Below are 26,624 nucleotides of genomic sequence, written 5' to 3'. Positions count from 1 at the left end.
AGCAATTACAAGTGCAGAGAGTGTTGAGCTTTCTTGCCCTTTAGGCAGGAGAAGGACTCACTTGGGCAGAGATTTGTCTCACTGTGATGACTTTTGTGGTGTGCAGCCCTGGTACCTGGGCTCCTCCTGCCCCAGAGCAGGGGCACGGTGGGCAGCCCTTCCCCACTCAGGACTTTTGGAAAGCTCATTCTCCTTCACATTGGGCAGAGAAGGTTCAGCTTTTCATTGCTGCGGCAGGATGAGGTTACAGCCTCTGGTGCTGCCTCACTCAGGGTCTGTTGCTTTCCCATCTTTCTGTTGCTACATCTAAGTCATGGCTTATGCCACTCCTGTCATCTGAAAAACCTTGTGGATTACTCAAAGACAGAAAAATCACTTTCTGGAGGTTTATAATATATATACTGCATATTTTGCTATGAGGAATGTTGGTCACTCACCTGTGGTTCTGTCTGGCTACTGCTATCTCGAGTTTCATTCCATCAGTGCCTCTGCCTGCTTTACAGAAGGATCACTCAGTTAACAGAATCCATAGTGCTCCCTTCTCCCGTGTGCCCTTGTCTGGGGATACAAAACAAACAGGAGGGAACTCAGGCAGTTTCTGCTGCCTGGATAAGGTTGGTACAAACCCAGAGAGAGTAAAGGAACAAACGGCCCAGAGGATTTATGGGCAAGGGGGTGGCTTTGCTTGTGCTGTGCTGTGGAATGAGCTGTTGTGCTGGTTGGAGGTGGCAGTGTCCCCAGGGTCCAGGACAGTTCATTGTCCATTCCAGAGAGCTGCTGCCAGCAGTGCCATCCTGAAGCAGGTAATCCATGTCCAGAAATCCCCAGATGTTCAGCTCTGGGGAGCATTTCCCTCCTTACTGTGGCCCAGTATTAACTAGCAATCTTCCTCATGTGTTACTTCTCACTTTTATTAGTAATTACTTAATTAAACTCTTATTTTTGAGTCTCTTGCTGTCATTGTGGCCAGTCTCATAGTGATATCTTCTGTGACGTGAAACCATGTTAAGGCTCACTTACATAAAATATGTTTCCATGCTGCTCCAATAATGTTTTAACAATCAAAAGAACATTGGAATTAAACAGAGAACAGTCAATATTATTGCTTTCTAAAAAAATATCTGGTAATGATCCAAATCCATTTTCACCATTTTCATTAGGCACTAGAAAGTAAAGAAGTTTCAATTTCCATTGTAAAAGTTGATTAGAACTTCTAATTTTGAGAAAATAAAGGAGTGCATCTGTGAAAAGGATTAAAGCAGCAGTGTTATACTTTGAAAGTTTTAAAAACCACTGTTGAGGAGACAAAGAGCTACTCTTGAGGTCACTTGTAGGTCTTGATCTTCTGCTCACTGGAGTCAAGAGGAATGTTTCCACTGATTATAATAGTACTACAGTGGACAAATATGGCTGGTTATGGGAGGAGAGTTCAATTTCAGAGAGTGAAGTTTCAACTGTCATTTTTCAGAAATTTCCCTTTTAATCAATGCAATTTTTTCCCCCCAGCCATCTCTTCACAGCTTATGCATGAGGAGAAACACTTCTGTAAATGAGATTAGAAAACAGAGCAGCTTTGAGTGGATTCAAGGCTCACATATTAAAAACAACCTCATTTTACAGCATGAACTATTTTAGACTTGAAACATTGGTGTGTTGTTTCTACATTTAAATGTAGGTTATGCTAGGTTTATCTCCTCACTCATCTTCAGTTTGCAACACACAGAGTGATCCTAAGAGGTGCAGAAATATTTTTATATAAAGTTCACCACATGATAGGTGTCTAAAGACTTTTCTTTCTTCATCCATACTGCTATATGCTTCAGTGCAATATATTGTTGTCTAAATATTTGACTTTCGTCATCTTTACTGTTATATGATTCATGTCACAGCAATAAATTGCTGCCTAAGCACATACTTATGGACATAATTGAATCAGGTCCACTCTGAGGCTTGGCTTTTGAAGTAGTGCCAGTGTTTTCCATGGGACCGTGTGGAAGGCCGGGCATTACGTGATGTGAACAACACCCAGGGAAAACATTAACGTACATAACTGTATCAAACGGCTAAATTCACATTTTCAAATAAACCTGAACACACTTCATTTAATCTAGAAGCTTATTAAAATTATATTTTATGATTTTTACCTTAGCTTTTTTAAAAATCTGAAATGCTTCACGTCAGTGTTAATGCATTAACACCACAGAGCTCTTGGAATCCCATGGGAGAGATGGACAGTATTTTCCTGCTCCACAAAGCTGCCAGTATTGAACCTGCAAACATGCTGCTTTTCTTGTAGATCATTATTGGAAGTGCTCACTCACATAAAGCATGTAAATAACATCAGGGTCTTACCTACAAGCTTGGGGCCTTAGTTGTTTATATTGCTGTTTTTAGAGGAGTGACATGAAGATATAATTTTACCAGAATGTATTGCACAGTTCTATTAACTCCTGGGTGAGATTTAGGTTGTGCCCTCCCAGCAGGCCCAGGCGTGTCACCTGTAATCTTTCACATGCACACAGGCCGTCACAGACAGAACTCCCCTTTGCAGATCAGTCATATTTTAGGTCTCACAATTGATATATCAGTCACAGCATAAAATGCAATCCTTCCTGTAGACCAACTGTTTACCAGAGTATAACACAAACTCTCCTCCTGTGTCTCATTTCATCACACTGTTCCACGTAGCGATGTTTCAACGCGAAATGAAGTTTTTTCATGCTGTGCTTCTGAGTAGAAAAAAGACAGAAGTACATGTATGATAAATGGCAAAGGTTCCAAGAGAAACCTTGCAAAACAATACAATTTGGAAGCATTACATTTGCTTAAATAATTTAGTACATAAATGGATCTGTTAAAGTTTTATAACCAAATACTGTTTATGTGGCTTTGGGTAGAAAATCAGTTATATTTCTACTGAATCACTTAATCTTATATCTTATTTAGAAATTAGGAAATATAACTAACCTGAGAGATATCATTGTAAAGCACTTTTGAAATCAGTAGCATTAGATAAATACTATTGTCTTTTAATTAACTTCATAGACTTAAGTTTTTTCATAAAAATAAATGTTTTAAATTTCTCTGAGGTAGAGTTCATTTTCTGCTGGTTTTACAGCAGAAGAAACTGCATAGTGTAAGTACACAAGCTATTTGATCCCTGCACTAGGAGTGATATCTAGATCTGATATTTGGATACTAAAATATAAACTGAGTTCTCTGGGATATTTGTGTTTGCACTTTATCCAGAAGGTAGTTTTAAAAATTATCAGCAATATTACTCTTGCTGTCATTAGGACTGGAGCATTCTGAAAATCAGGACTAATATTATTTGATCTCAGAAGACAGGTAGTTTGCTGGGATACCCAAAATTAGGCACCATTTGAAGATATGAGTGTGTCCATTGTCATTTCCCTCTGGAATTCTGAAATAATGGAGAATTCAACATTTGCTGACAAACCAAAGCCAAGCCTCTGTCAAGACTCTTTAAAGAAAAATTATCTCCAGGGCCAAATATGAGCTGGGAAGCTTAACTCCACTTTAAAAGAATATGTAAGAGCATTTTGTGTCTTCAGAAATGTCCCTGTGTCTAGATGTATAAACATTAAGTGCAGGTATATAAATCCTTGGAATGAGCACATACCCAAGCATTTCCAAGGTGAAGAACAGACTGACAGAAAAAAACCCCTGTTGATAGTGAGGCTCTGCAGGGATTTTTATTTTTATTTTTTTCTTATCAAGCTTGCTTTTTCTGTGAGGCATTTTTAGCCTGTTGAAACTTTCATAATAATAAATGCTGATTCCACCATTCCTGTTTGAGTATGAGAATCGTGGTCCCCCATTCCTCTTCCTAGAAATGTGTCCTGCCTCAACACCCCTTCACTCAGAATTTGGGATTTATGACAATGTTTACCTTGCAGGTATTGCCAACAGCTGACCAACAGGCAAATCAATTTTTTTCCAGCCATGAAGCTCTGTAGCTGTGAGTTCTTGTGTAGAATATCTCTTTTTTTGTCTTGGAGCTTGCTATTTTATGGTGAGAAATCTTTTGATAGGAAATTTGTTTTAAGGCTCTCATGTAACAACTGAGGAGTTCTAAATTCTTAACTGGGAATTTTTTATAGCTCTCAATTAAGCTTTTAAAATAAAAAAGCAAAGGATATTGCACTAAATGCTGGAGGAACTCAATGCTGTCATGAATTCTCTTAATTAAAAATCTTTTAATGTTTTCCTTTTTTATAAAGCAGTAATTCATGGTAGCTAAGTAACAGCAATGAAACACAATCTTTTGGTGACATCAAAGCTATGAAATAGTGTGAAATACAAAAAATCCTAGGTAAAAAAAAAAGTCGACTTTTATTGGAGATGGTTTACAGCTTTTCCATGGTAATAACCAGTTCAGTATTACAGAAAGATCCAACAAACACATAACTGTTGTCAAAAATTGTTGAACAATACATACTTCTAAAGAGGAAAAAAATCAAGAATTGACATTTCATTAAGGAAAAGAAAGGTTTTTTTCATGGTGGGGACCTCATTTCTCATATAATTTTGGTTTAACTTCACGGAAAGGAAGCCAGTAGAAAATATTCTGATGTCTGCAGGAGCTGCATGTGCAGCCCCCAATGTGGTGATTCAAAATCAAAGGAAATTGTCTAATGTCCAATTTGTTGTGATGAAGTGTTTACACAGACCTGTGAATACAGCCCTAAAAAATTGCACTGAGATGGCATTTCCATCTAAAGTTTCTATTGCAAATGTTGATTTTTTAAATAACCATTTTTTTTTCAACACCAGGTGATAAACACTGATGTATTAGCAATGTAATTTAATATTTATAGTATTTGTCAAAGGTCAGAATTGTAAGACATTTTATTAACTAGGCCTTAATATTAAGTGAATGACTTATGGACCCTATGTGAGAGCATTTGGAGTAGTGCATGATCTGTCACATATAGAAGAAAAAAAGAATGCAAAACATGTTTATTTTGCTCACTAAAAAGCTTGAAAATAATGAATAGCCATTTATGCTCAGAATTCAATGTTCAAAAATTCTTCCTGTGTAGAGACAAGACAACCATGCCAAAACAGAAGTGGAAATTAAATGGAATTAAAATACTACATTATTAATCATACTCTTCAGAGTTCAGGCAGGAAATATCAGCATCTTAAAACTTGAAACTCTTTGTTAAAAACTGTGCATGCAACTTGATATAACACATACGCAACTCAATAGATGTACACTGGTGTGAACTCCCATCCTTTTCTTTTTTCCAGATTTTTTACAGAACTACTAGACCCAGGAAAAAAAAGTTCCATAATTAGACTTTCAGATATTGCACTCTTTGACTAATATTTTTAAAAATTCCAGATGTTTTTCCATCTGGATGGTATTTGAAACCCAAAGATGTGCCCACCAGTACATATGTGACTACAAATGAATAATATTTACTTGGCATGATACTTTTATTTATTCATCAGCAGCAACTTCCTAGATGCCTATCATAAACTGAAAATAAGACTGGATTAGCATGCAATCTGTTTTCATTTCTTTTATTCTATCAAAGAAAATCCAGATCTAGGCAGAAAACATACTGTGACAGCATCAACTAAAGCTCAAAGATTCTGTTATTTTAATTCAATGTATGCTTTGAGCCATCAGAATTTTGTGAGTTAAAGGTCTCTAAAAATTGTCAGGGTACATTGAATGATGCAGAAACCCGAGCTGAAACACCAGATCACTAATGTTAGTTGGCTAAGGTTAGAGACATAGATGAGGTGACTGAAAAGCAGAGGAAGCACTGAGTTGAAAGAGAAGAAATTGTATGAGATTCCTCAGTTTCCTGGAGTATGTCCTTCTGAGTGTGTTAGATCTGCAGCCTGGTCTGCTTGACTCATCTGCTTCTGTTTACTCTGATAACAGCAAACCCCAAGAACATTATATTAATCTGCTTCTGGCAAAAAGTTTCTCTCAACTGCTACTTTTGCCATGTGTATTTGTGGTTTTTGTCACTGAGACTGAAGGTTATTTTGGGCTGTGTGTTTGAAGGTTTTATTTTGAACACTTCAGAGGAAAGTGCAGGATGCACTCACCTACAGAGATTGGTCTGTCCTGCAGAGCACAAATTTCATATATACTTTCTGTGCCCCTCATTCAACTCAGCTTGAAGGAAGCTTTCCCTGTGCTCCATTCTCTCTAGATTAAACTGATTTGGAATTAGCCACTCACATAGATCAGGTCCTCGTCACATATTAATCAATTGCAATTAGCCATCATGAGTAAACAGGTTCTTCAGTTAACAGTGGCACTAGACTAGCAGTTTTCAGTGGAGTCTCTTTCTGAGGAACATCACTTTCTGAGGAAGTGTAAATCAGTGTGATAATCCCACTGTACACTGTGCTGAGGATCTGGTGAAGACCACTACTGGCACAAAATACCCATTGGAGTCTTTAGCACACAGTTGAGCTGCCTGAATTTCTTGTACACTGTGAAGATGAGGTGGGTTCAGTCATAATTGTCAGTGAGAGGGGAGCATTTTGCTTGGACAGGAAAAGCGGTCTGTCTGAATATCCTACACTGAAGGCTGCTTAGGGCAGACCTGGGACTTGAGCATTTCAGGGAAACTTGGATTCTCTTTAGGTTCAGGGAAGCTTGCTATTGCCTTCAGCAGAATCCAGAGTTATCCCTAGGCATAAAATACTCCACAGCATTTTAGTCAATTTAGAAACAATACATACATGCCTTTGGTTCAGACATGAAGTAATTTACACTGAATTAAACCATGAACTGCGAATATTCACTGAATATAAGTAGACAAAAGAAGCCTACATATTTAATTGCAATATTATATGTGTGCAGAAGGAAAATTATATGCCAGACTAAAAGGATCACCAGAAATAAGTTCTTATCAACAAAATAAAGAAGATTATAAATTATTCTCTTTAGCTTGAAATTTCACTAGAAATATATCACCAGTAACAGCAAAAATGTGACACAAAGATTACAGTCACTAAAGTCACAACATCATAAAACATTGTATTAAATCAGAGAACAGAACACAATAAAAACATTAAGCAATTAGTTCTAAAATTCTTGAAAGAGTCAACACGAGGCTTAAAATCCCCAGGTCTCTACAAGATCAAAGAAAATGGCAAGGGTCTTACTGAGAGTTGATCTCTTTCTGAGATGGTAGTGGTAGAATGAAACTTTGATGTTTTATATACTTAAAGACATAGATTAAAATATTTTAATGAAGGTAAAAATTAACTATGGAGTGGCCAACCTTAATAAAAGTAGTTCAGTGTACATTTCTGTGCTTGATTTGCTTACCAATGCATGCTTATTTTAAATTGGAATTGAGTATCCAAGGATCTGAAGTGAATGAACGCACAATTATCTTCTTTTATTTTAATTTGGTCTTGTTGATCCTCTAGGCTCTTTTAAAATCACAATGACATAGATTAAAAAAAAAATCTGAGGTCGTGACCTTTTATGCATCTATGAAATAAATGTAGAGTTCATAGCTGGGAACATGATCATTTTGGTTGATATAAATTGAAGCTGACAAGGGGACAGGCTCTGAGGGAGCAAAACCCACTCTTCTGTGAAAACCAAGACCAATAAATATACTTCTGTATTAAAAATGACATATTTTTATAAATATCAATATTGATTGACCATGGCCTCAAACTGTGCAAACCAAACCTGGGTAAAAGGTCTAAAAATTGTATGAATAATTAGTTCACTACCTTTGCAAATTAGCAAAAATATAAGAATTCTGATGCATAAAGTGGAGTGCCTCATTTTAGAACCCTAGAGCGGGTACTGACCAGTAGCACTGGTTGTTCACATGGAATAGTACATGGTCATTAAAAACCACAGCCTGAATCTTCAGAAAAGAAAAAAATTAAAAATTACTCAGAGGAAACTGAAATCACTAAAGCAATACACAATGTAAGAAAAAAAAAAGTCGCTTTTGCTTTTCATAGAATCAAACTTCATTCTCTTAAATTCCTTCCTGAGGCAAAACGTGTTGGTCAAGAGGGGTGATGTGGTGCCTTTCCAGAGATGCATGTGAGACCTGTGCTTGCAACTCATCCTGAGGGCTCATTTTCTCTCAGAAGTTGAGGTCAAATTCATTTAACCTGGGGGTTGCCTTGCTCCAGGCCCTTACTCTGTTCTGGGTCCTCCTGGCCACCCCTGTGTGGAGCCAGACATCTCCCCATGGGTGCCCTCTCTGTGGATGAACACACAGGTCTGTAACTCTTTGGGGCAGGAACCCAAGGAGCTTTTCCTTGTGCAGTGGTTTCCACAGCCAGCAGTAACAGCCATATCCTCATAAAATGCAGCACTGGAGATGGTCAAGGAAATAGTCGCAGCATGACAGAGAGAGATTACAACTTCATTTTCGGTCCCATCCAGAATTAACATGAAATGATATTGCCAAGCAAAACAGCCTCAGCACTTAATTTGGGGCATTAGTGATGCCATTATAAAATATGAGCTGCTGATTCTCACCCTGCCTCAGAAGCTTTTTATGCTTCCCAGATCAGCTTGCTTGGTGAATTAATCAGATGAAAAAGGCTCAGTTCGCCTGCACGAGAAACTGAAAGGATTGTCTGATGGCTTATGAAGCTATGTGATTTGTTTCATGGTGTGGAGACACTGAAAGAGAATTTTTATTAAAAAAAGAGGTCTTGGAACACAGTCCTGCATGTGGTCAGCTCAGTGGGGTATTATTTGAAGCAGAATGTGAACAAGTAGAATTGAAATGGAGGGATCTTTGAAGAGTAATGAAAAAGGGGATTCAGTTGCCAATAAAACAACTGTTTGGGATACTGAAGGGAGATTCCTCAATCATTTAAAATCATTCTGCTCAAGAAATTGATTGTATTTTTTTCTTAGGGAATGAGGGGAATAAAAGGTAGATGAACTCTTCAACAACCTAAAGCAAATTTCACAACTTCCTGGAGAATTTGTATGTGGTCATAATTTTCTCACAGCAACTGTCTTCAGGTGCAATTTCTTCATTCTTTGCCCATTTAGGCTTTAGCAATCCTGGTTTCAAATCTGCTGCAGGCCTTTACTGTCCTCTCTGGTTTCCAGAGAAAGGATAGGGATGTCATGGCACAGTTTCCTGAAGTAATGAATGTTGCTCAAAAATATGCCTTAAACTACACAAATTACAAAAGATAACCCTTGCCCCTCTTAACTATAGAGCAGGAGAAAGGCCCTGCAAGGTTTTAAAACTAGTGGAGATACAGCCTTGCTCCTCAAATTCTGTGTAGTTTTAAGATGAGGATCTCAGCACCTAGAGGAACCTCCTGTTCCCTCATGTAGGTTCTGCTTGCTCCTTATTTTTTCTTTTTTCTCTGTCTTTTAAGAGAGGGAGTTGAAGTTCTCACATCATACCTGGGCTGAGTACTCAACCAATTAAAGTATCACACTGATTAATGGAAATACTTAGTGCACAGAAAAATTGCCTCGTTACTTCTACAAATATACTTGTAAAATATTTCAATTTCTACATATATTTTCTATATACACATTAAATATGTATGTATGTATAAATTGACATTTAAGAGATATAAATTTAAATTGTGGAAATTATTTGGAAATAAATAATGTCATATAAAAATGAAATAATTTTGGTATGTAGGAAAGACACAGCCTTCTTGAATTCTCAGAATTTTTCTTCTACTGGACTGGTGAAAAAGCTGAAATTACAATCCTTATTCAACAATCAAACAAAAAAAGTGGAGTACAAAAGTTTCTGTAGAAGTTTTGGAAAAATTTATTTTGGTTTCAACTTTCTTCAGTCTATTTCTTTCTAAATTTTTAAAATGCAAAATTGCTTGGGCTTTGTTTCTTTTCTCCTCCTATTTTGCCTAATTACTTAATTTGAAATATTAAAAAAGAATTTTTTTGGCATCTATGCTAAAATGGTTTGGGATAAAAGATTTGTGCTCTTGTTTCACAAACAGTTTTGGCTATTAGAAATAGCAGTTCTCTGGAAACAAACCCAAGCAGATCCCCCTCCAGTCCAGCAAGAGTGTTCTGAGGCAGCTCCAGTTAGCCCATTGGAGACCTTCACAGAATTGCCTCCAAAGCACCATGACAGCAGATCACTGAGAAGCTGAGTAGCTGAGTCTGTCCTGTCCTTCAGTTAGAACATTCTCAAACAAATGGCAAGGCTCCCTTGTCTGTGTGCACTGAAAATTATTTTAAATGCATGAAGAGAGAAGTGAAGTTTGGATGACAGGTTTCTACATCAGTCCTGACCCCTCATCTTTCTTCTAGACATCTCAGAGAGCTTTACCTTTATTTGTTTTCTGGATTACACTATGGCAATATGATACCTCTGCAAGTCAGGCTCCTCTGGAGATGTGTGGTCAGTAATTAACAATGCATAACAATGCACAGTAATTTACTGTGAGACAAAGTTAAGAGAGCACCTCATTCAATTAAAACTTGGCAAGGCAATGCAATTATCCACTCTGGAGTTTTGCCAGGATGCAGTAGTCTGTACCTTATCACCTGAAAAAAAGTGATGTGGGATGTATAATTGGTATAAACCTCTAAAAACTCTTGGGTTTTAATTAATTTTTTAAAGCCAAATTTGGAAGGTAGTGAAACCACACAGCTTACAGGGCTCTAATTAAAACCAATTTCTTTTTCCTAACCTCACCAGTAATTTCAGGGAATGTTGCCCTTAGATAAAATTAATTCAAACCCACTGTCTAAAAGTTAATCCAAATTTACTGTCTGCTTGTCTAATTGTACACCTACTGACTCAGGTGTAACACTGAACATGCCTTGATATGAGGCTATTTCCATGAACAGTGGAGGTTTTGCCAGGACATCATATTGCTTCATTTTATACTCATGTGCTCATCTGTCTGACCAGGCAAAATCCCATTGCAGTGAGCAGGAATTCACCTCAGTAAAGAGTCCAGTCTTGCCGGGGTCCCTGATAAAAACTGATCACCCAAGTGATACACTCAGTCCATATTTACAAATGATTTCTGTCTTCCCCTCGCTTTTGGAAATTCATTTGGGAAAATTTATTGTCAAGAATTTTAACTTTTCTACTTGCTGCTGTTCCCTGTGAATTGCCCTTGAACTTTGTTTAGTGTTGAGAGAGCAACACCTTTATCTCATTGCTGGATGCAGCTTCCTTAGGGATTGAAGTCCACCTATATTCTACCTGAAGCAACAGTTGAGTTTCACACGTCTACTTTTCCTTTTCAAAGGCTTTTGGGTGAAATTTCAAAGCAGGGATCTATCTTTGTGTAAATCTCATGATTTCTTGATGAATCATCTGTTCTGCTCCTTGGTTCAGTACTTTGAAACAGATGATCACAAAAAAGAGAAAACCTCAGATAAATGTTTATTAACATGGCCTGGTGAAACACAAATCTACCCAGGGAAGGGAATTATGCAGCTAATGCTTGTGATTTGGTTCTGCAGGTTGAAAGCTAGAATTCATGGTATCTAGATATTGTCCAGACTAAAAATTCTTTGGCAAAAGTGTGCAAAACCAAATAACAATGAAATAGGAATTTAAAGCTAATAAATGGACGTTCCAGTGTAAGATCCAAAGTGGTGTCCTTAGGTTGGCCTGCCTGATATCTCACAAAGATATGGAGAATGGGGTTAGAGGATGAAAAAGCAATTAAGGGAGCAGAGACAGAAGAGGAGGCTGAAAGACATTCAAGAGAGATTTTAGTGGAAGTGCAACCATGAGAAAACCCAACTCAAATGGTGGTCGGAGAGCTGCTGAGTTTATGTAGGTCTAACATAAAATTTGCTTTCTCCATCTGAATGACAGGCTTTAATCCTTCCCTCTGTAACATCCAAACTGGGTACTGAACAGATTTTTGAGACCAGGCTGTGATCTCTGATATTTCTTACTGGCAGCAGTGAGGGTCAGAACCTGTGTAGAACATCCCAGACAAAAAAATTATTTCAGAGGGGCTAATGCTATTACAACCTTTAGCTAGTAGCCAAAAGAGAAATGAGTGCCAGTTCCAGAAATCATTAACTTCCTTTTGCATGGGTCTTCCAGTGGTCAGTGGGTGCTCTCAGGGTCTAGAAGGACCAACAATGAGCTGCCCATTTCTCATCTGTGCAGGATAAGACCTACAGTAGCAGTAGCTCTGCACAGAAGATTATTATTGCCTTCTCTGGTCTAGTATAGACAGAAAAGGAGTACCTAGGTTGTGGATGACAGAGCTATGTGGAAACCAATGGAATTGTAGTAGCTATTGCAAATTGTATACTGCAGACATAAACTCCTTGTAGAACATAGGTTCTCATAAGAGGGGAAATGGTAGTTATTAATAACAATGCAAGGGAATACCAGCTCCAAATTCTTGGAAAGTGTAAATTAATAGGTAATTTATATTGCTTTATGCCAGCTGAATATACCAGCTCTGTATAACAAGCATGGGTGAAGGATCTGCATTTTTTTAAACTGATTCAAAAAAAAGAATAAAAGACTAGAATTTCCCTCAAAGAAACTACAAAGAAAAAAATTATCTATGACCTTCCAGAGGATGTTGGGTAACTCGATCAATGAGAGAATAAGAAGAAACGGGTTATGACCTCAGCAAAGGAAATGAGCCCTGGTGGAAGCTTTCTCTAATGCTCACTAATACTCAGGGAGTTCGAGAAACCTGATATCAAAACAGATGAAAGTTTTGATGCTATAGAAAGATACAGGGAATGTTTTATGCCACAGAAGAAGCCAAAAACCAATTTTAGCAGGCAGAGTTGATGATTCCACACAGTTCTATTTTGCATTTATGTCCAGATCTGCCTTTGAATCAGATCTCAACTTATCATATCACCCTAAATCCCTAGGGAAAATGTGTCTTATTTACCTCAATATTTCTTGGAAACCTTCTATTCTGTGAAGATAGTTGTTTATCAGTAGCCAAATAGAGTGCTGGGAAAAAAAATTGGAGCTAGATGATAGAGAATTGTATCAAATAAGTGTCTTGCACACATGGTTTCTACTAAAATTTTCTGAAATTTTGAAAAAATACTGCACATAATTCATAACAGCTTTGTCTTGTAAACTGGCACTTCCTCTGCAGGATGACAGTTATTTTCATTAATCTTGGAAGTATTAAGGGCCAATATTTTAAAGCAAATTAATGTTCTGGAACACTTTCTTCCACAAGTTTTACATAAACAGACTTTCTTTCAGTAGGATTCCTCTTTCCACTCTTTAGTTCCACTAAAATATTTAAAATATTTTAATTCATTTTAAAGAGAGGATGAGAAGGCCAACCTTAACTTTGCCATGGCTTCTCCAAGCAAAGAAATACCCTCCTCTTTATCATCTTTCTTTCAAATAAAGAGATATGAAAGACAAGCCATTAAAACATTTTCCTTCATTTTTCTCTGAACTAAGTCAATTAAGAGAAGAATGGTGAGAAATCGAAATAATTGTCTTAAAGATATGAAATTTCATTTGTTTCCTTTCCCAGGAACTTATACACTCCCATTCAGATACAGTGTCCAGACTATGCCTCCTTTACAGTTTGCAATAACACATAAAACCGTTTGTTTGACATCTTGATCACAAACAGAGGCTACCTGTACCCAAGGTAGCAATCAGCTAGAAAGCCAGTGACAAAGCAGTGCCATCACATTTTGTGGTCAGGGGCATTAAAAAGCCAGCATTTCATTTATTTTCTTCCTATGTGGCTTTTGTTAGATAAAATTACTGATTCAACCAGAGCCTGTGTAGTTAAGAGCCAAATAGTGGAGCTAACTCACAGGAGGCGTAGGTCATGCTGAGGGTGAATGGACAAATAGGAGATAATCTGAGCTTCAGGAACAGTAAATTATTCCCTTTCCACACTACCTATGGCAACCCAGGACAGGGCTAGCAGCTGATGATGTAAGTTTCTCTCAGAAGGAAATTTTTCCATGCACTGTTAAAGTTGAAAGCCTCTGGCCATGATTTAAGCCTGTAAAATGAAATGGAAGAGCTCATCCATAAAGGGGAGGGGGCTGCACACTTTTGACTCTCTCACTCTTATAGTGGCAAAGTGGAACCACATTAGCTCTGCTGTCTGGGCCTTCCACTCCTCTAAAGACTTGTGTGTCAGGATTTGTTGCACAGTGTGAAAAGCAGACATCAAACCAGCATACTTGTTTGTCAGTGAGCTGATATTAATTAAACTTGTTCAATTTACAGTAATAAAATAAAATAAATTTTTCTGAGTGCCACAGTTTTAAACACAGTCTAGCATCTGAAAAACATCTTGTTTGTTTTGGACTCACACATCCCCACCACAGAGCTGGAATTTTGCTAACAGCTCCTGATACATGAGCCAGAAGGGAGTGGAACTCACTCTGCCTTCACTGCTTTGCCTTTTCCTAGTGCTAGCAAATTATTAAGGACATAAAGGTATGTGTGTCAGCAAGTCAAGCGACGTTAAACCCTCACCTGGGGCTGAAGAACAAAAAGATGCCTTATTTCACAGTCTTCTTCCTGATCAGAACCATGGTTTCAGGCTAAGTTTCTATTTTATATAACATTTAATATCTTGGTTGTTGCCAACTGCAATGGGGTGAAACATTGTATACCAACTGTCAGCCTCATGTGAACATTTAAAAAACAGATGCTAAATCTTTGAAGTCATTGTTAAGTTTAATGGCTTCAGAAAATCATTACTCAAATCCATTCCCTAAAGTCTTTTTGTCAAGTTCCAGAGGACCTAAACTTAAAACAAAACTAAACAGCCCTCCAAGAATTTATCTGGCAATTAAGGAGATTTTTTGCTAAAGTTTTTCTGTGGAATTAGAATCTGATGATTCCTAGAAACTGAATTGCTAAATCCTTTAAGGGTATTCTGAACACTCATGGAATGGTCTCCAGGTTGCCTGCTGGTCACAATACTGCATAAGAATGCCAGTTGCCACGTTTTGCATTTTGTGGGCATTCCCTCTAGACTCTAGCAAAAGCACAATGTGGTAACATGCAGTTAAAAACTATGTGGTGGCCTGAGTCTGGCTAATGCTGAAGCTGCAATGCCAGCAGAACAAAATAGAAAAAAAAAAAGAAAAAAGAAAAAAAAAAAAAGAAAGAAAAGGTAGTCTGAAATGATTGATCAGTGGCTACTAATGGCATTTTCATCAATACCCAGCTGATTTTCCTGTTGCTCTTTCTTACATATTTATACTATTCACAGTCTGGCAAAAATTTCCAAAAAGTATCCGAGTGATAGTTTCACAGCAGGTGCTGGATCAAACAGGTCTTGTTCTGTGCCCCCTTGGGAGGCCTGCATGGATCACAGGAATCCTGATACTGCCCTTCAGATGACCTGTGGTAAAACTGCGGAAGATATGCTCAGTTTCTTCCAATGAATAAACAAAGTGTACATGAAATATTTGTATAACTATGAATAGGGGGTTTATTTTTCCATATATACTGCTTGCCTGTGTAGTTGATTGAAAATGGCATGAAGTAAATCTTGCCTAATAGATACTTATATAAGATTTTTATTTAAATGTCTAGCAGTGTAAATGTCAACATTTCTACTTTGATTGTTGTATGAATATACTGGTTTCAACTGGATAGTGAGGGAAAAAAATTGCAAGAGTATACGTGGGCTTTACAAGGAAAAATATATAGCAGGCTTATAAAACACAGTTTGAGAAAGTCTTACTAAGCTTTGAAGGCCAAGACCAAAAAGTATTCTGTAGATTTTGGACCTCATCCATTGCTCTTAGCTCCAAGCTGCAACTTGGAAACTAAGAGAGGCTTTTTGTAATGTATTCATGTCATGTTTAGGCAATGCCAAATTATTTCTCATCAGAGCTGAGGGTTATTGCAGCTGGATTATGATTTTTTTGACTGTGCAAACAATGAGATTGAGGTGTCTGTCTTTTCCAGAGTCATTAAAGTCTTTGTCATGTAATACAAGAATCAGAAATCTGGAGGTGGACTGAGGAGAAACACAGATGAATATTGAACATGCAGCAGACTGCATAGAGCAAACTGGAGCACAGCTCACTGAGGAGAAGTTAACTGTCTGAGCAGAATGCCTGAGCCTTGCAAGAAACAGTACTGGAAAATCATAACATCTATTTTCATGGCAAAAAAGAGTGAAAAATATTTGAAATACTGTTGCAGCGAGCCATTACTATTAAAATGCTAAGTGTGCTGCCACACGTGCACTTGTGCAGTAAGCATTTGTTGTTTGCTCCAAGTTGAAGTGTAGCCATCCCAATTTTGAGTAAAGGTGGTGCAAGTTATCACATGAAGCCCTGATTTTCCTCCCCCAAAGCTGGCACCAGTTCTGGCACAGTCTGAGGGGCCCACAGGTAGTGTCAAACAACTGCACCGTATTACCAACAACACAGAACACGTTTTCTCTCAGAAATGCCACAAAATTAATCAGACTCCCTTAATTTATCCTGATTATGCTCAGACACCTCATCTAGGTAATTAAATCAGGCTCTGCTCTGCAGCCAGACTTGCCCTGTGGAGCTCTGTACCCCCTTACATCAGCCATGAAGTGAGGAACTGCAGGTGTTCTCCTGACTGAGGAGTGCTGAGCCTGAGTCAGGGCCAGCAGAAACACGAGGACTGGACTGATTTACAACCAAAACCAACTGAAGTGTGGCAAATAGACTTCTGTTAAACCCAAATTGCATTTATTTGATATGAAGACATATTTCTGTATGCTTATATTTTTAAAATGATGATTTAACAAAGCTTTAAAAAATCCCCAAACCCTCCAAAAACTTTAGTGCCTCATTTTCTAAGCAAAGGCAAAGTAGAGCTGAGCCTGCATGCTGACACTGGAGTTAGCAGAGTTAGCTGCACAATCCCCTGTGTTACATAAGTAGTTCATACACAACATATGATGCTGATCTGAAGTACTGGCTGTTAGCTGTATTATTTCCACATGGAAAAGTATTATAATTTTTTTTCCTGTTGTATCCAGCAAATTTCTCTTTCCTTTGAGGCATATTTTCTTCTCCCTGCCCCCCTCAGGTTTTATTTATCAAGAACATTTTTAATAAATGGAAAAAAAAAGAAGGGAAAAACCAATCTTTCTTATGGTTCAGTTTTCTGTGAGTCCAAAACAGATATACACAGCTAAAACAATCAGAAAGAATTAACCTGTTTTTATTTAATGAATTACATTTCTTTGCCTGACAGCTGATTGTGATTGTGATCAGTGTAATAATTATTCAGATTTATTAGTTTTACTGAGATTCAGCACTGGATTTTCTTGGCTGTTCGCCACAGAACACATCTGACTTCATGTCTACATTTGCACTTTTGAGACCCCAGTGTTGCTGTTAGAAGGTAAATTGAGACCTTTTAAGGATGCTCAAACTTAAATCAACTCCTAGTATTAAGCAGAGATTAGAAATGTAGCCCAATTGTCTTGATTATTTTAAACAAAATAAGGCAAATCCCAAGATGAACACTTTCAGTCTGTCACAGTTTTCTTGACAGTAAACAGCAACTTAAGAAATTATTCCCTGTCTTGTCATGGAGAAAAATAATATTTCTTTTGAACCTACCATTTTCTGATCATCTTGTCTGTAGAGAATGTCCACATCCATAGTTCTTGTTTTCTAGGACAAGAGCTCTTAAACAAGCTGCTCTTCCTCTGATGATCTCTGTTTCAGTGGCGCTGCTCTCCCTGGGCTACTTGTATTGATGAAGAGGCAGAGTTGGAGGGTGATACACAACAGGACAAAGAATTGTTCTGTGGAATCTGGCTAATAAATCTGGCCAACACCAAGCCTGAAGTAAAAGTAGCAGGATTTGGCTTCAAAAGGAGCAATTGTACTGAAACTCTATTCTAAATTCTCAGACTTTACATATGGAAAAAAGTTAATAAATGGCAATAAAAGAAATAAAATAACTTGCTTTAATTTCCTCACGTAACTGAACAATGTTTCCTTTGGGCAGTAGTTATTGCATTGAATCCACAAAGTTATTTTCAGAGCACTGGACACGAATGCCAACAATGAAATAATAAAACTGAACACTGTGAACACCTTGCTAACCATCTGTAAACCAATTTTCAAGGAGAAAATCACATCAGTAGAATATCTGACCCATACAGGATTTTGCAGATGTTTTCCTATAGCCTTTGGGATCTACCTCATTTCAAGGTCTATATAGTAGAAACAAATTGTGCATTTACACAGCAAAAGTCCAACTCAATTCCCATAAGAACCTTCAAAGGCTTTTATGTTTGACCAGGCACTGTGTTCTGCTACTTTGGCAAAGAGGTATTAACAATGACTTGTTAATAGTAATGGAGCCATGCCTTCTCCATATGGGTTCCAACACTTTGAGCTGTATCACCTGTCCATATTTAAAAGCTCCACCTTAAAAAGATGATAAATGAGACCAACTTGACCTGGCCTTAGACCAAGGCATGGATTAAACAATTTATTTCAGCTTGATTGGGGTTTTATTGAGGAAACCTGCTAAGTAAAAGCTGTCCAGTCACAGTGCTTAAGTATCAAAAGAGTGCATGGAATTTGAAAAACACTGCCAATGTGCCAGCCAGACCCTGAGTTACCATGAGGACGGAGACCAGCTGCACAGGACAGACAATGGTGAACCTTTTTTGGATTCCCTGTTTCAGAGGAAGTCACATTCTGAAAGTCACATTCACATATTTCAGCATGTACATCTCTGAAACTTGCAGACTCTTAAAACTGTGTGCTCCTTTTCTAGAGCAAAGATGTCAGAGTCTTTGCGTGTGTGTATTTATGTGTACATAAGAAGAGAGGGGATTTTATCATTAATTTGTGACCCTACCCCACATTAATGTTAAACATAAGCAGCCTTTAAGGAAGGGTAAATAAGTGAAAGACACCAAATGTAGTTTTCAAGGTGAAAAATCCACCAGGCAATGTAAATGAAGTTTCAATCTTTCATTGATTAATCACTGTTCTATAATTCTCTCTTTTAAGATGCTCTAAGTTACTTGGGAGACTTCCATTGTAGGCTCATGGTAACCTGTTTTTAGAATGTTCCACACCACTTTGGGTCAGTGCTGCAGAGTTTGTGCCTGCCCCTGACAATGGGTTGAAAGGAGAGTTTAAAAACTCTAAACAGCAGTGATGAATATTAATGTGCTAATGTGAATAATGCAGAGATGTTTTCATTCAGTTTTTGGCTCTGTCTTGGTATGTGAAGGTTTATCACACATACAGCATGTCATTTGAATTGCCACAAGGTTTTTGTCTTAATGATACCTTCTGCTGTCTAATGAGTTTATTCTTTCACACATTATTATTACACATGTTTGGTGCAAACAATCTGCATTGCTATTTTAATAAAAATAACAACAAAAGAAAGAGCAAAGTCGGGGCTCGGGGAGCACACAGCATGTCACTCTGTACAGCTGGTCTAATCTGATGCTCAGCATTGCCATGGCAACAACACCAGAGCAGAGCAAGGGGTGGCTGGAGCCTCCTCCTCCTGTTGATCACGACCAATGGTTCCTAACGCAGAACCAGCACTTACAGGATGTGATTTCCACCACTCTTTCAGCAAAAAAATAAGACCTCAGCCAAAAATAAGACCCCAGACTTTACCCCTTTTCAATGTTTTGAAATTCAGTGTAAGTGGAGTCAGCACAAAACTGTTCATTAGAACAGAATTTGTTTAGAAAGTTTTTTCATTGTTCAGATTAGTACTTTTTAATCATTCATTAGAGAAACTGTAATTTTTATGATTTATGCTAATGATTTCACTAGCAAAAGATTTATTCTGTTAAACATAAAAACAATCCCAGGCAAGAAACTACTGGAAGGGAGCAAGAAAGATTTTGCCATGAAGAGACTTTGATCATTCTCAATCTTTAAAGTGGAAATGACTTCAACATTTAAAAATATTTTTCTGATAAAATATAATTAGAACCTAAACATCCTTTAATAATTTCTCTCAGAATTTAATTTTTCATTATAAGTCTGTTAATTAAGAAAATTAAAATTCATCATAGATTTCTGCCCTACCTTTAAAGATTTGGAGTATTTTGCCACTTGTCTTATTATTTGTTGTTGCCATTAGTGCACCACTATTAATAAAAGATTTTTATTAATCCATCAAAAATTTTGAGGTGAACACTATCAAGAAAAAGCCCCAACAACTTGCTTGTACACAGTTTGTGGTGATTGGGATGGGGCTGAGCCTCATCCCCAGTGGGCAGAGCTGTGAGCAGCAGGTGAGCAGCACTGACAGCAATGAGCCATGGAGTGCCCAGGGGCACTGAGCAACCACCAAAGGAGCAGAGGGCACACAGGGGCACTGCATCAACATGAGGGGATAAAAGGCTGGGCTGAAGAACAAGAAGGGCACATGCTTGCAGCCTCCTGAAGTGGTGTGGCGTTGCTCTGTGGAGGTTGAAGCTTTCTAAGATTGTATGATGATACTCTGTGTTTTGTTGCCCTCTTTTCTGTGACATGTGCTGCAACACTTGCTGCTGAATGGAAACCATTTCCACTGGTCTGGGGACACGAAGGTGAGCAATTTTCATTGAGTTATAAAGTGGAAATCATATTTCACCAACTGAGAGCCTTCTATGGTGAGATGATTGTTTTGGTGAATGAGGGGAGAGGAGTCAGTCCTGTGTGTTTGAATTTCAGCAAGGCTTTTGTCACTGCTTCCCATGTTGTTCTCATGTGTCCCATGTTGTACGGGCTAGGAAATGGGATTATGGGGTGGATGGAAATCTCGGGAGCTCAGCAGCACCACAATGTCCAGCTGATGGCCCACTGTGTACCGCTCTGGTCAGTGCTGAGGTGGGCAGTGCTCAGCACTAGTGATCTGGCTGATGGGACAGTGCACCTTCAGCAGGCCTGAGGGTGATACAGAGCAGAGTGGTTGATAAACCAGATGGCTGTGCTGCTCTTTCCCAAGGCATCAGCAGACTGGAGAAATGAACTGACAGGAATTTCTCGGACATCAACAAAGATAAATGCAAAGTTCTGCCCCTGTGAAGGAATCAGTGCACCAGCACAGTCTGAGCAGCTGGAAAGAGAAGACCCTAGAAGCCTTGGTGGGCACCAAATTGGACATCAGTCAATAATGCATTAGGAAGGGTGTTGCCAGGGGAGGTAAGGAGGTGATTCTTCCTCTCTCATTAGTACTGATGAGGCTACATCTTGGGTGCTGTCTCCAGTGTTGGGTTCCTCTATTCAGAGTAGTGTCAGGAAGTGAAAAACTACTCAATCTTTAAAAGGATGGTATTGTGTCAAAATGACTTAAATTGTTTAATTTTGGACAGTGCAAACAAGGTTAGTTGAAAAGGAAAATGATTAATGGATGCTCATTTGTGCCAGCCATTGAAAATATCTTCCCACAATCATTTTCATTCCAAAATCCAAAGATTTAGATGTCCACTTCATGCCACTTAAATGTCACCACTTAAAGTAATCACAGCAAAGATTCCATCAAATGTCCTCAAACCGTGGAGCGTCATTTAGCCCTGCTGTGCTATGAATATTACCTGGCAATGAAAACATAGAACTTGTGACCTAAAGATTGACCCATCTGCTATTTATTTAGTCCTGGAAAAAAGTAATTCTATATCAGAAAAACAAAACAAAACAAATCAAAACAAAAACAAACAAACAAAAAAAAAGGAAAGAAAATTGCAGTTTGAAACTGTACCACTGATAGGGTGATTTAATTTTCTAAGTATATTGAATTTGCTTATGATCAGAGACTCAGCTTCATGTTTGTAAACTAATACTGAAATATAACTGAAGGCATAAGTAAATCGAGTTTCTTTACTGTTTAGTGAATCCCAGCTGTACCTTTGTCAGCTGAAAATGTAAAAAAGTCTGATTGTGAATAACAGAAAAAAAAATCTGTAAGATATTAAATTTACGGTGATCACCTTCTATCTGCATAGTGGAATTTTCTGAAGATACTTGGCAAGTGAAAGATTTCAGAGCTGTTAAATTCCTCATATATCAGCTGGAGTCCATGGCTGACAAGCCATGTTCCATTCTTATGTAACAGCGTCCAGAAGTGAAACATTCCATGCTGATCTGCATTCTGTTAGGGAAGGTCAACCAAGGCAAAGCCACTTCCCAGATTCCTGGACAGGAAAAACTAAAGGAAGGTCTCTTTGCCTCTCTATAACTAAGCCTTCAGAAATTCTGTTGTGTTTGGCGTCCTGGCCCAAACCACTTTTGGTTTAACAAACTTGGTCTCCTGCTTGTTTCAGTCATGAAACACACTTTGAATCTCCTAAAAGGTAAAGAACTATTTTTAAAGTTTTTGGAATTTGTATGTAAAAGGATTTTCAAGTCTTTATCCTTCTTCCCTCTCTTGTAATAGGACACGTAGCCCTTGATATGAAGAAATCCCTAGGACACCCAGCTTTTCATGATGTCTGGCAAACCTCCAAAATATTTCAGCTTCTTTACAACAAGAAATAAGCTTTCTGATGAAACCCATCTTTTTGGATGTAGAGAGCAGTTTATGTGGCAAAAATCTGCTCTTCCTTCCAAGACAGGAAATACAGAAATATACTCTTCCCTCCAAGACAGATTAGTTCCACAGTTATGACTTCCAGTTTTATTATTAATAAGGCATGATGTTGATCATCTTCTTGTCTCTTATTTAAACAAGATGACCATACAGTTCTTTCTAGTACAGCTTTGTGCTCTTTTTTATTATGTAGAATCTGTTTCCTGAATACTTACTTCTTTAAATACCCAAGTGCTGCATTAGATTTCAAGCTGCCATCTGATATCATTCCTTGGGAGAATTCTTTCAAGAGTTCTGTGTCATTGTATCACCTGAAAGAAATAACAGAAAGATTCAGGACTGAAAAAACCCATCTCTCCAAATGACCACATATCTGCGAACATGAATATCTTTAAATGATGTTTGGAAATTGAATTAATTTAATTTTTCTCTAGAATTAGAAGGGATCCATTTTGCCTGTAAGGCACAACCCAGGGAAACTTGAAGTTCAAAATACAATGCCACAGCAGGAACAAATGACAGTGTGTCTGGATTCGGAGGCATGCAGATGAAAGCTATCATTTTTACCATTTGAGCAATGATGTGGGGTCTGTAGAGCTTTGGACTCTAATGATCCAGATGATTGTCTGGATTCTGTTTCAACATAGTCTGGAAATGCAGAGAAGGTCTCAAACTGCAAGCTCCCGGTGGTGGATATTACTGCAGAACAGTTACTTCCCTGGGTTTGTGATGTGTGTGAGATGATAGGGAAGGGTATAGAGATATATTCTTCCTTGTAGTCTCTACTTATCTGTATTAGATCAATCTCACTGTGCTCACATTGTAGCTCAGTGGTTATAATTGCAAGTAGTTATAGGCTCTATTAAGAAACTTCAAGTAGTTGCTTAGGTTTTATATTCAAATTTAATCTACTATAACTATTCTAATAATTTATTTTCTTGTGTAATCAAAGTGCTTCTCCCCACCTTGTAAATTCCAACATGCTGCATTTAGCATGTCAGCGTCTCTGAGCCTCAGGTAACATGTATATGGATAAACTACATGGCTTGGTTACTCTTGCACTTGACACAGTGCACAGATGAGAGCCCACACTTGAGTTGCCACTTACACAGGATTATCATTCAGTTTGGACTCACAGTATCCTAAGCCTCTTTCTGCAGGTCAAATCTGTTTTTCCTTTGTGATACGTGAGAAAGGTTTAACAGCATCTGTGTCCAAAGGGGAGTTTCTTGCAAAAACAGGCCTGAATTTACTTCCAATTGTTTCTGTCTTAAATTCAAATAATTTCTCAACTTCTCTTAGGAAGCATACGGTTCCAGTGTGGGGTAATTGTTTTCCATCTGGACACTGTCTGGTGGTGGTATTTGCTGTAGCTATAAGTAAATAAATGAAAGAGTTAAATAAATGAAGACATCTGTAAATAATTTATTTGCTGATTGATGGCTGGTAAATAAACTCTAACTTCTTTCTTTGGTTAGATTCACAATCAAAATTGTGGAGTGAGATATACATCAGCTTACTAGAAGTTTGAAGTTCAAAGGTAGGCTATGAGAACCTCTAGAGATTCCCAGCAACACCAAAGAAGTGGCAGACAAATTCCAGTTAATGCTGCCTCTGACCTCAGCAAGCCCCTCGCTGAAACACTTTAAAGCATGCTAAAGCCTTTCTTGAAATCCTGCCCTGGTTGTCTACCTGCCCTCTGTTTTGATCAGCTCTCTGCAGCCAGTCTTTCAAGGAGAAGGGTGATACGGCAACCCAGAAGAAGTTCACTTTAAAAACTGATGATTCTGTCAAGGACAGAGAGGAGTAAATAAAGTAGAGAAGGAAGAGGGCATGAAAAATGAGTGCTGTTGTGGCTCTGTGGAGACTTACAAGGCTCGACTCAGTGTTTGTACTTTTTCAAGGCAATATTTTTTCTTTCCCTACTTTGTCCATGTGAATGCTCAGCAATGCAAAAATTATCATATGAACATTCTTATTAGTCTTATTGATATGTGCTTTCACACTAAGAGGAATGTTTCTGCTCATGAATATGTTGATCTGTGTGTTGCCAAGGTTCATTAGAAGGGGGGAGCACTGTCAGAACTCTGTGAATGGGCAGCCTTGTGTCCACATACTTCAAACCCATCTTTGGAACACTTGCACTGAAGTAGCAAAAATGCCTGTGAAATATGACTTTTTAGCTTGAGCATTCGTGCACCTACTGCACTGAATTTCAAACAGGACTCATTCAGATGTCAGACTCTTCCAATTAAAAACTGTGCTTTGCTAGCTAGTTAGTTCGTTATTACACACTTTATGGTGCAGGCTGCAAATCAGCTACTCAAAGTCCACAGTTCAAAGGATTTGCAGGCCTAGAATTATTCACTGAACAAGATTGTGAATAATTTCAAATAATGAATAAATTCAATATACTTTTTGCTCTGTCCATGCATAGCCTCTGAAGATGGAGAGAATAAAAAGGGGAAATCAATCAGATAAATAATTAATCGAGAATTATTTGTTCAGCTCTAATGCTTATGTACTTAGACAATATTTTCATTGGAGCAGACTCTGAAGAGCTCTTCAGCCTGCATATATCTCAGCTACAATTCATCTGTAAAAAGTATTGAGGTTCTTGTTAAATGCTGATGCCTAGACTGAGCTGCAGACAGTAGGATTTATCTGATTTCATCTCCAAGTTCTTGACAAAGTTTAGGTACTTCAAGAATTATTTAACAGAAATTGTTTTTGTGAAAGTAGTTCTTTGGCATTGTCTGTATCTGCATTTAGAAATAGTTTTAAGTGATCATCCCAGTTCTACTTGCTGCTGTTACGGTCTGATTTGGCTATTTCCAGTACAATGTGGACACTTAGATGTTGTCTTTCAGGAATTAAACCTTTTCATTGTGTAGTTAAAGAAAAATGTCAATGTAAAATCTAATCCTATTGGAAGAACTACCTTTCTGTACATATTATTATTTTGAAGGAAGCTAGGATCAAGGAATTCAGTGAGAGGTGCAGCTCAAATTAATATGCTAAGTATCAAATACAGTTCCTTTAAAATATGTATTGCTAAAATAGCTTGTCATGATAGTAACAAATTCAGCTATTTGTCTGCTATTTAGTTGATGCTGTATCTCTTAAAAGACAGAGGATAAGGATGGAAGGGGCTATTTTTTTCCTGCTTAGGGTAACTACACCTCTTTTAATGTAAATATCTTTATTGCTCCACTGGGTCAAGAACAACAAGGAGTTTTGATTTTATTTTGTCTAAAATGAAGTGAGAGAATAGGGAAAAACCACTGGATCTTGGATACTGAACAGGGAAGAATATGAGATACTGTAGAACAAATACTTGCTCTCATAATAATGACTTTTTAACTAATATAAAGAAGTTTTACTTTTCTCCTTCCTTTTAATAAGCATTCTGTTACATTCACTTTATTTCTGTAAGGCAGAGATGTCAGTCCAAAGGGACAACTCAGATAGCTGTAAAATAAAAAAGGGAAATGAATTCTTGCAAAAAAAAAAGAAAAGTTCTCTCATACAGTTTTCCCCATTGTTCTTATTACATCCTTGCCCATTGGGAGCAATGGGGGCTGGAGTGGAGAAGTTGTGCTGATCTTGGCTCTGCACTGACTTACCATCATCCATTGACAGAGTTCAGTTTTTTACACTATTATAAGGTGTTATGCTGACACCTTTCACTTAATGTTGATGTAAGAATTTGGGGAAGGATTATTTTGTATTTTATAATGTACAGCGTTTAACACAGTGGGGGCATAATCTTGATTAGGGCCTCAATGTGGTACTATAATAGAGTTAATAAATAATACTTGACAGCAGTCTAAGGATGGAGGTATGGAAGGAAATGAGGCATAAATCTTGAATAACCCTTAATTCAAATATCATACATGCAAAGGAAACCACAAGGTAAAGTCAAACTTTGTTTCACAGGACAATTCCATAATTTGTGTGACAAGAAGAAATACAGTAAAGCACATCTCTATGGTTCTACAGACCAGAATCTCTGATGTAAAGATATTTCTCTGTGAAGTTATTAGTCCAATTAAAGTTTAAGGCTCTATTATTGCCCCTGGATGGTCCTTTTTTTAAATTATGGTATATATTGCTTAG

The 26,624-nt window shown here is 37.8% G+C and overlaps 1 protein-coding gene across 2 annotated transcripts in view; it reads left to right on the top strand.

The window, feature by feature from the left end:
* Positions 1 to 26,624, top strand: part of ZIC4 (Zic family member 4) — a 179,003-nt gene that overhangs the window by 131,655 nt on the left and 20,724 nt on the right. The window contains exon 5 of one of the 2 annotated variants that reach the window (XR_005258026.1): positions 15,915 to 16,018. The exons of the other annotated variant lie outside the window; for it this stretch is intronic. The gene's annotated coding sequence lies outside the window, so the exon portion shown is untranslated. Of the gene's footprint in view, positions 1 to 15,914; positions 16,019 to 26,624 lie in introns of those variants that run through there. 2 annotated transcript variants of the gene reach the window in all.

The sequence above is a fragment of the Motacilla alba genome, chromosome 9 (genome assembly GCF_015832195.1).
Source record: "Motacilla alba alba isolate MOTALB_02 chromosome 9, Motacilla_alba_V1.0_pri, whole genome shotgun sequence".
Lineage (NCBI taxonomy): Eukaryota > Metazoa > Chordata > Aves > Passeriformes > Motacillidae > Motacilla > Motacilla alba.
Note: the sequence above shows the minus strand (reverse complement) of the source record. Positions and strands in the feature narration are given on the sequence as shown.